We start from the raw sequence: 15,444 nt of genomic DNA, 5'->3' as shown, positions 1-15,444 counted from the left end.
GTGTCAAGGTCCTTAATACAAGCCTTTATGTCAATCATTTTCAAACAAGACCTTAAGTTACTGTATTTCCATTCCTTCCATCCTCCCTTTGTAACCCTATATTATATTATATTACATTACATTACATTACATTTACTCATTTGACAGACACTTTCATCCAAAGGGACTTACAAGTTAGGAACATGACTGGACATATGTGAGGGGCAGGTACTGTAGCTCAAATGAACTTCTCTGACCAGAACTGATGAGTGACATGAACAAAATAGACGTGAGGTATTTTTTCACTTCAAGATACAACAAATAAACAAACTTGCAATCCTTGTTCCAACCTGTTAACAAAAAGAATGAATGCTGACATAATCAATAAACGATCACATAAGGTCCTAAAATAGAGCCATGCAAACACATGGTGTGAACGCACAACAGACAGCAGCCTTTAAACTGCTATTTTTGAGGTGTTTCGGGAGCAGCAGGAGTATTTCATTGTGCTGTCACAGCTAGCTTGAATATGACAGTTGTTATTTTGATATTTGACCACTATATTTTTTATAAAACATCCCATTTCATTTAAATTACATTTTTTGAATGATTAAGGATGGACAGCGGATGGCTGCCTGCAGATACTGTTTGCTGCATTTATACCAAGATTTTGTATCAGTGAGTTGATGCCCACAGTACTTAAACACAGCTACATGTCCTTTTGCTTCACAAAGCCTTTTTGTTTAAGTTGGCTTCTTCTTTTGAGTAGTTCTCATAACCTTAGCAGTTGGGTTTGCCAAAAAGTCTTGAAGAAATGTCTTTTTCTGTCCAATTAAGTCTGTCATTGCCCTTTAGCAGTAAAGTGTGGAGGCAGCAGATTTTTTCCACAGCCGGCAGAGGTCATGTTCATGTGTGCTTGCCTAGCTCTATTCTTATGAGTGCTTTTTGCCTTTTTCTCATCACATTCACAGCTCGGCTCATTTTGAGTGGGTGGGAAAGGGGAGATTTCAACCAGACAGGTTGTCTCCTGACAGTACTGTAAATTGTGAGTAACATGTAATTTCTAGAGGTTCTCAGTGTCACAGGCTCATAATGTTACAGCAGGACTTTAGTAATATTAGATCAGTATGGCATATGGGACACAGAACATCCAGTTGTAGGTAGTACTATAGCTGTCTATCTGACATGCTGAGCTCTGGGAGATCATCTTGGCAGCCACGGTGCATCAGGATGATGCTATCAAAGTAGAGGGAGCCAGGGGAGTAATGGAGGTGAGCCAAGTAAAATCAGCATATTCTATTACAGACAGATTAATGGATAGAAGAAAACTGGGGTTAAAGAGGTAGGTAAGGTGGAGGGAGAGAGAGGCCACTAATGACAAGGTGATGAAAACTGCAAGAGAAATGGTCTCCAGAGAGCAGTTTACTCCAAACTAAATAAACTTAACCATGTATGCACATTCATAAGCCAGTTTTATGGCCAAAACAAAGTTCAACATTCTGCTTTGATCATTTTTCACACAGACACACGCATACATTGTACAGAGTATCATCAGCCAAACATGTGTAACTTAGACACATGATCTCATTCACTGTACCTCCTGCATGTAACAGCAGTTCAGTAAATGTAAATCCCAAATTGGATTTCTTTCAAAGGTGCTCTAGATCTATCTAAAGTTTTATATATTGTTTCATTCTTGTTTTGTAACCATATAAATTATACCTGTATATCCTGATTGTGAATTTTGAACTTGAAAAATACCGCGCTCTCTCTTCATATTTGTGTGGTTCAAATATGGTAAGAAGTGTCATTGATATGCACACATTTACATTTTAATCAACAAAATGTATCTTCACTATATATCTTATTTCCTTTCTTCATATAGTCTCTTGTGGGAGCCCTGAGCATGGCTAACTGTCTATCAAAGATGCCATCGCCTGACTTTACCAAGGCAAAGACATCAACTGGTCCAGGCTTGGAGTGGCTCTTAAAGAGCTCAAATGTAAGGTAGCATGTTTTATAAGTCGCTTCTTCAATGCATGGTATATTAAAGCAGCCACTAAAACCATTAAAGTGTGTGTGTAGTGGGTGACAGTCTGCATTACAAAGCTGGGGTGTAAGAGTGGTGGTGTTAACTGTCTGCTGGCGTTATGAGAGAGTGAGCTGTCATAGACACACATGTAATGGCTCCCTTGCCGGCCGCCCAGTTCAGGTCCTGTGGGACACAGCACAGACACACCATTTCTTCCCCGCCCCCCTTACTCCTCCTTGTGTTCCCAGTCCTCACTCCTCACTTCCTTTCCCCTTCCCCTGTTTCTAAACTCTGACCTGGAAAGGGACTATGGCAGGCCTCTCAAATCTTTTGTCTCCTTCTATTGCACAGATAGTAAATCGTACACATGCCAACAATTACATACACACATACAGAATCTCACATGCGAGACTCGGGAGGCGCATTAAGTGACCATATCCCATAGGATGGCCTGCTCTATTCAGTATACAGTGGGTTTTCTCATGGCCAGTCAAGTCTACCCTCACTGAAACAGGCAAACAGGCAGCAGCGTCTCAATAGACCAGATAGAATAGTCACACTCTGATGGTACATCTTTATCTTTCTGACAGCCATAGTATACTTTAAGGACTGCTCTGTTAGCGGAGTGAGTTTACAGTCAGCTTCCTACTGGACACATCCTTCAAGTGCAACGTCATTTTTAACTCTTGTAGTTTCACTGAAAAAATAAGCTTGCACTGCTTTGATGTTAAATTGTGATATTAGTAAAGGCATAAAAAAGGGTTCTTCTGAATATTCCCCAGCTAGTTATATAGTGTTCTTGGCTAGAGAAATGTTAATGTTCAGTGCCACAAATTTCACAAATTGCACATTCACTCAATGGCTGAGCTTTCTCCTTCTCTTTCCCTCTGCTTGTAGTCAGTCTATAAGCATTCATCCTTGGAGGCTTGTGGTTATGACAGTCCTTTCATCAGCCATTATCGCTGGTGACTGATTATTATATTGCGTAGGTTGATTGACAGTTGACCTTCACACCAGTTTATGAAGAACCGGCAAGATACAGTGGGTCACCCCAGTTGCCTTGGTGTCGACATATTAATACTAATCTGATAGAATTACTAGGAACCAATTAATCTGAAGACCCCAGACAAGACAGTGGTTAAAGAGATAGTGCTGTTTCTCAGCTTGGCTGAGGCAGCTCCTGCACATAGGTGCCTGGATTTCACTGCAGGAGTGGTTCATACCCACCAACTCCATGTCTGTGTGATGAGCCAAAAGGTGAGGCGTCATGGCTGTGTAAATGCTTAGGTGAAGTTACACTAACCCAGTGTGGTATACAGCTGACTCATTAGTGCAAGGAATGAGGTGGGGTATGTAGAAATCGACTAATATTTTTTGATTATTTTTTAAAAATGTTTGTGAATTAATTCTTTAGACTCAGAATCTATTCCTTTACCCACATTAGTCATATTTTTAATGTATGTGTAAATATATATAAATATATATATTTTTTTTTTATAAAAATCTCACTGGTTGGCCTAACAAACTTGGGTTTGTAATTGCATATAAAATGATACAATATTTCTGTTTATTGTTGGTTTCAACCATAAAGATACAATTTATTGTGTCTTTGGTTTGAAAGTCCCTGATTTAACTTTAACTTGGCTAAGTACTGGAACAGATACAGAATATATATGGATTGTTATAAAGTGCCAACATTTCCACAAATAGACTTGTTTGCTATTTAATATATATATTGATGATTCTTTGGGTAAAAGTAGGCATGAAATGACACTCAAAATGTATGGACCATATCATCCTACTGATATATTTACCATTGTCAGGTTTTCTTCCTGTCAGTGGTGCAGCTTATCATTTGAAATTCAGTGTTTCCATTTCAAATTGACCTGTGTGGATATGATTGATAATTAAACATGTTGATAGGAGGGTGAAGAAATAAAGGCTGTGTTTGTTCAGAGAGAGATAGCAGTCAGACAGTAGCCGAAGCATGGCAGAACAGCCAGGCAATATTACCTCACGCTGAGCTGCATAATAAAGAGGGCCCGCATGCATATTAATATCAGCACTCTGCATAATGTCTACATCTTATGACAGGCTCAGAAATACACAGACACCTCAATGGTGTTGCTGAACCTTTCCTGTGCTACACCATGGTTATTTGCATCCACATTCCCTCATACAGGGAAGGATCTCCCCCAACCCTGGTCTCACCCACATCAGCTCCTCTGGCCCAGGCTGCCAGCCTCTTTCCCACACTCGACCAATCTTGCACATTAACAGTCGACCATTGAAATGCACGATGGAGGTGTGTGATACCAAACGAGTTCCTCGTTACCTCCCTCCCACTCGCTTGGTAGAAGCTTTTGGAAGAACTACAGCGACATCTGCATGTGCCATGGTTACAAAGCGCCAGGCTCATACCCACCCACTTCACTGGGCTTCCCCTGCCAGCCTGCTCCCAGTCTGTACTGCCCCACCTCCTCGCCCCTAAGGCACTCATCTCTCAAATTACTAAACATGGCTAATTGTGTGAGGCGTGAAGCTCACTTCATTTGAATATTCTTGCTTGGGGGGGATTTGCCTTGCATAGGGGACGAATTAAGCGAGGATGTCTGAAAATGGGAGGGTCTGCAATTAGATACACAGGTCTCTGTGGAGTAAAATTTTACCATGGAATTGTTGTTTTCCATGATGTTAATGTCATACCTTACCAGGGTATTTTTCTATATGAGACCTTATTTTGGTTCAGTTCAGAACTGACTTTTGAATTTGAAGAACCTGCAGTAATTTAAATCTTCTCAAGGAGGTGATTTATTAAGAAAGAGGGGTTTTGCCATCTCCTTTAATACTGTTGTAATTTTTTAATCTTGAAATTAGATTGATGTAAGAGGGAGGCAGAACAATCTTTTAGAACTCTCAAAAGTGCTATAGTGGGTCACAGTGTGTAACTACATCCTCCTGTATGCTCTTGTGTTGTTGCTTTCTTTTGCAAGTTCATAAAATATGCTAAATGTAATGATATGTCCACCATGTGTGTGTGTAGTGGGGAGGGTTAATTTATACCTAATTAATCCAAATACAATAGGCCTGGTTCCAAAGCGAGAGTCAGGTTTGGGTTTGATTGTGCAATATATTCTGGGTTATGTTTATGTAAGGAATAACTTGAAGCAGTTTTTGTTGTTTAGTGTAGGGCGATGATGGGAAAGACAAACAACAGAATAGTCACAGTTACTCCCATCAAGTAAGACGTTTTTTAGTGTCCCAGTCACTTAGCTTGCCTTTAACCTGGCTCACACCTGCTGCTAACAGTCACCTGCAGTGCTCTGTCCTCGTTCATATAACATTTTAAGCCCTCAAATAAACTCTCACAAAATTAACGGCAAATTGTTCTTCACAATTCTTCATAATATTCATGATTTTGCTGGTCAAATGCAAATATTTAATTTCCAGTCTGGAATCGCAATAATAGTCAAATTTCTCTTCCATTCACAAATCCACAAACATCCATTAGTTCTACATGAACAGACATTCACTGTATATGAGATGGCTCCTTGCACATATTCTAAGGTGCTCAATTAATCCGTGTCGGAAAGGTTGAGTGCGCTGAGATTTTATAATTAATGTTGAATTAAACGAATTGGCAGGTTGCCAGAATCTTTGAAGATTGTCATCGCATAATGAGTCGCTTTTCTTTCTTTATATTTTATGCTTTTCTGTTTCCACTCCCTCGCTCTCTGCTGCCATTTGCCCGTATGCCTTAGCGATTTAATGATATGCAAATGAAATATGCATAAAACCATTCTGCTGTAGGATGATTAAGCACAGAGGACATTAGCCAGTGCCCGCCAGTGTCTGTTGTCTCCTCTGCATTCCGCTTCGGCTAGGCGCCAACAACACCACTCTAATAAAGATCAATGCTGCTAATGTACTAATCATCTGAATAACACAAATAATATCCATTTTGTGAGAAATTAGATTCCAGGAAGGTTTCTTCTAGCTCCAGTTTTGTAAGATCCAGAACCAGGAAAGGCAGATGTCTTCATATGTGAGAGTTGCTGCTCTAGAGAGCAGGGAGAGAGCAAAGAGACCACGTTTTCCAAGACAGAGCACTTCAGCAGCACTGGCAAAGCAGGAGATTTTCTATGCTTGTTTGTGAGTACTGTGGCATTATTTGACTACTGGCATATAACGAAGGAAGAAAAAATATCCCCGTTCTTGCTTTCCCTCTCTCTCTCTTACACACACACACACACACACACACACACACACACACACACACACACACACACACACACACACACACACACACACACACACACACACACACACACACACTCTCTCTCTCTCTCTCTCTCCACCCCCATTCCATGCTCTCTCGTGCAAGCCCTCTTTTTTTTTTTTTTTTTTTTTTTTTGTAATCCATTTGTGTAATGAAGACGCTGCACAATTAACATCCCCCATGGAATTAAATAAAAGGGTGATTATCCAAAGTTCATTAGCTCCGAAAGATTAGAATATCCACGTTTCCCCGTGATGAATATGGAAAAAATATGGGACCAATTACAATTAAAACGTTAATCGTATTTGTTGCGATCTCGATTATTGCGTTTGAGATGCCCAAAAAGATGCCATCTTTCAAGCGGTCCTTCCTCAGTGGTGGTACAAGCAGATTCAGACATCTTAGTAGTGCCAAGGTTGGATAGCAAGCACAAAGATGTTATAATCCCTCCCTTTGGATGACTTCCTTAATTATTCATATTGCACAACCATGCCTCTTGTCCAAAGAAATCCAGAAAAAAAAAAATTAAAACAATAATTGTTGGATGCCAGTGGATGAATATCCTTGCGTTGCTAATTACTGTTTTAATTCCGACTGTGCATTTTAACAATGAAAACGAACTTGATGAAAGCCTCCGTTGTGTGTCTTTGCAGCGATGCCCATCTTTGGCTCTGTGCCCGATGCCAGCACACCTTGCGGGAACGACAAAAATGTTCCTCCGGACCCAGAGAGTACGCCGAACTGCAACTCAGAGCAGTTGTTAAGTCTGCGTTGCATCTGTTTATGATAGTTTAGCGCAGGAGGGAAAATCCCGAAAGGGTGGAGTTTGTTCATTTCTTTTGGATGGTTGGCAATAAGGGGGCAAAAAAGTCGTGGAGATCTGGGGTGTGGGTGTGGAGGATGTAATGAGTTCCCACGGCCTCACTACCCCCAGTTTGGTTGCAGTCAGGCCAGCACCTCCCCCTCAGTGTCTCTTGAACTCAGGTTGCCTCCTTCTTCCTGTGCCTTCTGTACCCATTCCACTGAGTTCCTGTTGTGTCCGTGCCACCTCTCTCACTTGGCTCTTATGCTGCCGTACAGCATATTGAGCCTATAGGAATTCAAATCCACGATGATTGATGTGAATATAGATGAATTCGTGATCTTTTTATGACTTTTTAATTTTTTCTGCTCTGTTGTCTCTGTCACAGGAAAAAAAAAACGATCTGGTGGAAAACAGGATGTGTGATTAATTTTGATCAGCTCAAGTTCAAATAAAGGAAAAGAAGTTAATGAATTCCAGTCCGTCCACTGATTATAATTTGTTTTGGCAGTTCATTAGTATGCATTCTCATGTTTGCATTTTTTGTCTATCTTTTGTGTCTGTGACATTGTAAACAGCTGCTATTGAGCTTCAGGCACAGTCCCTCAGGTCCATTCTTTCTCCCTCCTCCTCTTGAAGGCAGGCACGCAAGCGATTGGCAGATTGGCAGTGTCTGTTGCAGCAGTGCCTATGGTAGACATTCAATGTAGCTGCCAGCCAGTGCAAGAAGAAATGGCAGTTTACACTGGGGAAAATGTGGGGTAGAGGGGGAAGGGAGTTGGCACAAAAAGAGGCACCCGCTTCACACCCTCTACTAATAGTTAAACAGTTCGCCGCTTTTGTCTTGCTTCATCTTGTTTTTTGTTGTTTTTTTATCCCCATTATGGATTCTTTTGTTGATAATTCAAGTCGTTCCTTTGATTGAGTGTGTCACCCTAATTAACGAAGTAAATTCTGCCCTAATTAGTCATATCAGGTGCTGTAATGTCTCTGTTTGTTCTTTTCTCTTTTGTTTTTGGCAACCGACACGTGAAGGGTATCCGATTGTGTCGATTTGGTTAATTGTGGTATATCTCCCTTGTCCTTCGCCCGTTTTCATGCCAGATGCCATCACAATCCCGCTGGCACACCACTTAAGACCCGCAAGTGGCAAATTATTGCTCCTTGGGCATCTTCCAAACCAATGACTTTTACCCAAGTCCATAAATGCCAACTGTGAGATTGAAATGGCGCTTGTCAGCTTCCAAGGGTACATCCTTTACTGCTAACAGATGAGTTGGCATGGCGTCTCCTGCCCAGATGGCTGGCTGGCTGCCTGGCACAGAGAGCTGTGCCTCAGATGGTTAGAGAGAGAGCAAGAGGGAGCGAGTGGGAGGAGCTTCCTTTTGTGCCACCGCCACACCCCCCAGTTATTACTAGAATAACAAAACAGCTCCAAGTTTCTATTGTTTTTGTTTTTAGAATTTCCATCTCCTTCATTAATCCCATGTGACACGTCTCCATTTCCTGCTCTTGTGTATGTGGCACCCTTCACTGTAGGTTCACTTCCTGTCTCAGATCTTCTGTGTTGCACAGTTTTGCTGTATTTTAGAAAATGCTCGATGTCCACCCTTGTACCAACATCATGTGCCATGCAGCAACAACTAGTCCATCTGAATGGCAGCTCCCAGAATAAATTCAGCTATAGCTCACATCTTGAAGTCTTCGTCAGCAGATGTTTACTTGTCCTCAAGGCGACACTGAAATTAAGGAGGAATGTATGTCTAAAGATGTGTATCGTCACTCCAACAACAAACAAAAAACAAGATAAAGGAACAACTAAAGCTAGTGACGCTACCAAAATGACGGCAGGACCCTTCTGTCTCCAAGGCTACATCTAACCACCTACCCTAGAGAGCGAACAGAAGTCCGCCTTGGTGCTACCACTGAATGGATGGCACTGTGCCAACTTCTCTCTGCCATCAACCGCATTCGCTCCTTGCTTCCCTTATTTGCCCATCCCCTTTCTCTCTCAGTCCCTCTCTTACCCTCCCTCCTCCTCTCCCTAGCTTTCCCTCCACATGCCCAGTACACCCACCTTCGATTTGCCCTCTTTTCTTTCATGGGTTGACATTAATTAACATTTGGGTTAATTGATTCTAAAAGCTGATGATTTCTTCTAACAGCTCTCGTAAGCCGACTGACGAGTTGTTTTGCGCCCTGCCGTGTAACCTCGGTGCCTGGCACTAGCTCCGCACTGGTCCTGGCTGGAGAAAGAGGCTCTCTCAACCCACAACCAGCAGTTCTAGTGTAGTCCAACAAATCCAGGATGAGCTGTGTCTGTATGTGCTCTACAGCACACAGTGAAGAATCTGACTGTAGCGGATTGAAGTTGATGTTTTGCTGACTGATCCCACTGCATGTTGTTATCCTAGCATTTCATAAATAAAGTCTTCCCTCTATCACCTTTCATTCTTTTTACTCTTCCCATTTTTCCCATTTAACCTACCTTCCTACCTTTTTTCCAGTTCTACACACACTCTCTTTGGCTGTCTCTGTAATCATCTTTAATTATATTGCAGTCACACATCTTGCATGCTGCATTTTAACCACCTGCTTTGCCGTTACTTTTGTGGGACATGGATGAGAGGCGTAATGGGTTGTAAACAAATGACTACGTATTCCGACATTTATGTGAAAGCTCTGTATATATGTGTGGTAATTATCCTTTTTGTCTTTTGTCATTAGCGGTTTCGTCATTACCGCATATTTGATTAAATAATTATCTTGGCCACATCTGCTTTTTCTCTTTCGTAGTTTTTTATTCTGGTCTTTTTGTACGGAGATGATGAGGTTAAAAGCGGGAGACAGAAATAGTTTAATTATTTAATAAAATCCCCCTCCCTCTGAAAAGGGTATGCCCACTGCTCTTAATTAGCGATGCAGCGGCTTGCTTTAATAGTCGATGCGGAATATACTAATTAAGAGAGAAATTTACGAACGTTTGCAAATACCGTGCGACTTACTTCATGCGATTGCTATATAATTCTTGCATATTCTCTCTCTCTTTGTTTAATGTCTGTATATGTCCTGCATGTGTACAATTTATGTTCGACAGTTGTTTGGCAGTATAATTAAAGATGATTTGAGCAGAAATGTTCGTCCTCTTCAAGGTTTTTCTCAGCTAGGTGTTTCAAGAAAGCAGTGGCGAAGAGCTTCCTGGGGCTTAAATGTGTTTTTCTTTCTTGTTTTACACTCATATGGGTTTTTTTTTTGTTTTGTTTTTTGTCATTATTAAATAAAAACCAGCAACTGGGCAATTGAGGCAACAAGAGGAATCCATTATGCAAATTGACCTGTATTTGCATAATGTCTTATGCCAGGAATATGCAAATGAACCGTATAATTTATGAGCGCCTGTGTCTGTCTCATAGTGTTCCCATAACTTACAAAGAGTTTTTTTCCTCCTCCTCTCTCCTCCTATCCAAGCTGGCACGACATGCACCATACTCACAGACCAGACCCACACTAAACAAGCACACCCACAAAAGGGGCTGCTGGCTGGGTACTATGACTGGGTGGGAAAAACTTGTCTGGCAGACTGATGGGGGATAAGGAGGCAAGCAAGGGGAGGGGACGGGTGGTATGGGAGAAATGTGTAGGGGGGCACATAAATCCCTCTACAAAGGCTCAGTAGCAGATGCTAATTCTCTAAAACAACTGCGAAACTAAATAAAATGAGAGACAAAAAACAAAGGCGGAAGATTTCGGCTGGGCGGAGCGACAGCGAATTCTGACTTTTCTTTTTGTCTTGTTGTGAGAGCATTGGTTCTGCACTCTTTCTCGCTTCTTTGATGCCCGCTTTTGAGATTTTTTTTTTTTTTTTTTTTCCTGTCATTGGAGCTGGCAGCTTTTTCCTCTTGTGGAGGATTTCCTCATGAGTCAGTTGGATGAAAGCAGCCGAGTGCTGGGTGGGATGGAGAGGAGAGAGAAACACAGAAGGAGAGAGAGGCTGTATCTCAAGGCATGCGTGTGTGGGCTCCAGTCACTCTCCACCAGTACCCTGGGATGCCACCACTCAGCCAAGCCAAGCCCAGCACAGAGCATCCAGGCTGTATCCAGGGAGACTAGGACCAGACACATCCTGATGTGTGGTATAAATTGCACACCAGTTATTTGGGCTTCTCATTCCCCAGCAGGATTCTGTTTGCCGCAATTATTCTATTACGACTCGTTTGTGATGATTGGCCTGCTTTGCATAGTTGATGTGAGGCTAATGGCTAAAGAGACAATTCTACATTGTTCCGGAGCAAAAAAAGCCACAGGGGACTGCGTTGGAGAAAAGGCTTCCACCATTGCACTCCAATTCACTGAGGACATAAATGTTGGGGGAAAAAAATGGTTTGTTTTTCTGAATTCCTCCTCAGGGCCTGTTCTCCAGACTTCATGTTGTCATATTTTTGCATCAACTGCCTCTGTGCTGGAAGTGGGAATGCACTCTTTCTATGTTTCTTCACACACTTGGACACTGCCGAGCTTGTGATTATAGAAAGGTGTTTGTGCCAAGACGGCCCCATTGCACACAAACACAGTGAGTGTGCCCGCCTTCCCCTGAGCCTGAAGGGGCATCTGTTCCCTCCATGTTGGACAGTGATTGTATAGTAGCAGACGTGTGTGTGTGTGTGTGTGTGTGTGTGTGTGTGTGTGTGTGTGTGTGTGTGTGTGTGTGTGTGTGTGTGTGTGTGTGTGTGTGTGTGTGTGAGAGTGAGAGTGTGTGTGAGAGTGAGTGAGTGTGTGAGTGCTTATGAGAAGCAGAAAGAGACAAAGGAGATTGCATTATGTAACTCAGCATGATGTCTAGCCTTCTCTTTTTAGCACATGCACAAAGATGCATGCATGTACTTAAATAAGTGGAGTGTGTCACCTTCTGTGTTGCTGTATCAGGACTTTGAATTGGAAGGAGGGAGAACCATCCCATGGAAATACGGATCCTTCTCCACCACAATGTAATTTTACTTTTTGGCTGTGGTCTTTCTCTCTGGCACTTGATTGTGGTTTGTGTCGCTAATTCCAAATTGGACCTTTCTTAATTAGAATGTCAAGATAATCATCCAGTGCTGTTTTATGTCAAGTTTACGGTTCCTCGTTTGCATTTTTTATTCACATTTTTCCTTTTGTGTAATGACGCTGTGAGATTACCTAGATTAATTTTCTATAGGCATGATATTCACGCAAGCAATTATTTTTCTGGAATTAGCATTCAACTGGCATCTTATTATACTGCACAGACCTTTCATTATCTCTAATGAATCGCTCATTTAGATGTGGAATATGCGGACTTGAATGATGTATGTAAATATGCATTGGAAATTTCACATTCAGGTTGTGCTGATCGCACAAATTGGTTCTCATGATATACATTCTTGTATGTGAACTTATAAAATAAGTTAAAACATCACTATCACCTTATATTTGGATAAACCAATATTACATTAAGGGCTTTCATATTTTAGTCAGTCCCCTTAATAACATTAGTAACACTAATAGAAAAATAATTAGAAGAAGAATCAATAAGAATAACAAATCCAGAATAAAGTTACAAATGAAAGACTAAGGGCCCTGTCTTACATCTGGTGCGCAGCAGCACAAAGCAAAACATAAGTGTCTTTGCTAGTTTCAAACCACTGGAGTCATTTTCCCATCTAGCACCCAGATTACAAATATACCTGTGCCCATCTAAGCGCCCGTGGGCCTGTTGGTCTTAAAATGAGGTGTGGTCAGGCACATTGTTGGTGCATTGCTATCTTGAGGCAGCGGAAAGCGATTGACCAACAAAAATTTGGTCAGTGGCGCAGTATATTATTGTTATTTTAAGGGCACATTGTCAAGATAATAATATGCGCCTACACAGGTGGGTGCACAGTGCTTGTACACTCTAACTATTACGCACAAGCAAAAAATGTACTTCAGATGTTTGGATAAGTCAGGTGGAACAATACAATACAGCCCTCAGAAGTTCAAAGCGTTTTTTGTGGCATATTTTGTGTTGCACAACATTGCCATGAGTCATGGATGTGTCTTGGACATAAATGAGGCTCCGCAGAGAAGAATTCCTCCTTGTTACCTTGTAAATCTGCCAGTGTTTCCCATTCAACACCTAAATTTCTCCAGCACAGTTTCATAATGAACCAAAAATGTATTTACACTTCTTGTAATATAATATAAAAGAGGTCTTACTAAGTGATTTGTATCTTTGCGTGATTGTAGAGCTGTGTGCAGCACATTGATTTGCTCAGTCCTTCCCTTACAAGGCGCACAGAGCGTGCTGCATGCGTGTGCTCGAACTAGGCTCATTGGCCAGTCACAATATGTAATCATCTTGCCACAAATAGAATCTAAGTCTGTTTAAAACAGTACGCCATTATAAAAGCAATCCAACAAGGTGGAATTGGCTTTTGAAGGGAATGGGATACTGCACTCTGATTGGTTTATTGCATGTTACACCCAAAACACGCCCATGATTAAGAGACTAAGTACAACCCTTTTGAACCATGTGTGGGGCGCAGCCACCATTTTTTCTACTGTTGAAATTGTAAAAGTGGATGTGAGCATGCCCTAAATGCACTTGTGCCATGTGCTTTAGACCATGTTCTTTGGATTGTTGAACTTGATCTCTAAATGTTTAATGAACATTGCAGGGTTTGAAATGAAAATGGCTAAGATATGGGCCTTACCTGGTGAAACAAGTAGTAAATTTACTGACATGTGTAGGGAACATGTAGGGTTAAGAAAGATTGCATCATATGGCCACACCTTTTCGTAAATCTTCAAATAAAATGAGGAGTATCTGTTTTATAATCATGGTAGATGAGTATTTAATTGCGACAACCTTTTGAACCCTTTAAAAGGAAAACCTAAATAAGCCTGATTAGGTAACATTTTAGTGTAACTTTAAAGTTCGGTGGAAATTGTGTCTGTCTCCACAATGAAGCTACACAAAAAACCTAGTGAAAAGAAATGCAATACTGGCAGAAACACACTGATGTCACTGGGCTTTCAAAATGAAATTAGTTGGAGTTGACAGTGAAAGAGGAAATGACCTTTAGATTTCTATACATGTTTGTTTGTGTATGGTTTGTGTTTGCACATGTATGCTTACATTTAGTGTATGAGTGCATATGTTTTTTTTCTTCTTGTTGTTCTATGTCATGTACTGAACACTTGATCAAAGTGGTAATGACAATGATTTGGCAAAAATAATTGCCTAAAACAGCGAGTTTCCAAAGAAGTAGACATAAGCAATTCAACCTTTTCTGAAGGTCAGTATCAGCGTTTTTTTCCTAAGAGAAGAAAGATGTATTTAGTGTGTCCGAAAAAATCATTTGTTACATCATCTCAAACTAAAACAGTAAATCCATAACGTAAAACTATTTCAAGAAGGACCCTATTCTCTAATTAAGTTTCTTCGCACACGGTACAAACTGATACCTTTTGCATGTCTGTTGAACACATTTTCTAGTCACAGACAGTTTTATTCTTTCAGAGCAGCAGTTTACTCCCATGTCAAACAGAAGAGTAGGAAATACATAAACCATACTTTTCATGCTGTTTACAACACATAGAGATATATTGACTTTGTTTTATTGGCTAATGCTGTTGTACATGCAGGTATAACTCAAGCTGTTTTCACATGGCACAAGATGTTGTGGTTATACTGCAGGACTGAATGCCATCCCTAGCAACAAGCATGTTTTTTTTAAATGCCTTCTCAGATTCTTGTCCATATTTTTTATCTGCCAGGCTGAGCCAAAGAGCTATAGATTGACTGTACTATATAGCTTTCTGGACGATAGGAAGGGCCAATGTCCTTCTCTGTCATCTCTCTGTTCATATTATAAACATAGCTTTCAATAGGAACTACAAGAACAGCCTCCTTTTTTAAAAGTTTTTGATCTTGCAATGAATGAGAGTGATGCCCTTTTAACTGATAGTGTCCTTGGTTGAATAAAATCAAAATGATTTCTCCATCTATTGAATGTGTTTTATACAGTTTTTTTTTTTTGTTTGTTTAAATTTTCCAGTCAGTTCACAATGTGCCTCATTCAATAACTTGTGACTGTCATGTTAAGTAATAACAGGCAGGGGCTGTTAAGGAAGGAACTACCTTTTGTTCCATTTGAAAGGATCAAGTAAAGTGTACACTCAAGAAAATGAACAAGGACAGTACGAGGCACCCATTTATTTACCCAGGTATGAAGGATTGGGTATTATAAACTAAAATGAAAACTTTTTAAATTTGCAACATTTTCATATTATTTTCCATACTGATTAAAATTTATCATGTCATATATTTGAGAGAAAATACTGTAGCGT

General features: G+C 40.7%; 1 long non-coding RNA gene across 1 annotated transcript in view; it reads left to right on the top strand.

Moving 5' to 3' along the window:
- Window positions 1-9,141, top strand: part of LOC130174710 (uncharacterized) — a 31,230-nt gene extending 22,089 nt beyond the window's left edge. Inside the window, exon 3 of the long non-coding RNA XR_008828621.1 lies at window positions 1,865-9,141. This is a non-coding gene — a long non-coding RNA (uncharacterized LOC130174710). The remainder of the gene's footprint in view (window positions 1-1,864) is intronic.
- The last annotated feature ends 6,303 nt before the right edge of the window (window positions 9,142-15,444 follow it).

This window comes from Seriola aureovittata, chromosome 1 (genome assembly GCF_021018895.1).
Source record: "Seriola aureovittata isolate HTS-2021-v1 ecotype China chromosome 1, ASM2101889v1, whole genome shotgun sequence".
Lineage (NCBI taxonomy): Eukaryota > Metazoa > Chordata > Actinopteri > Carangiformes > Carangidae > Seriola > Seriola aureovittata.
Note: the sequence above shows the minus strand (reverse complement) of the source record. Positions and strands in the feature narration are given on the sequence as shown.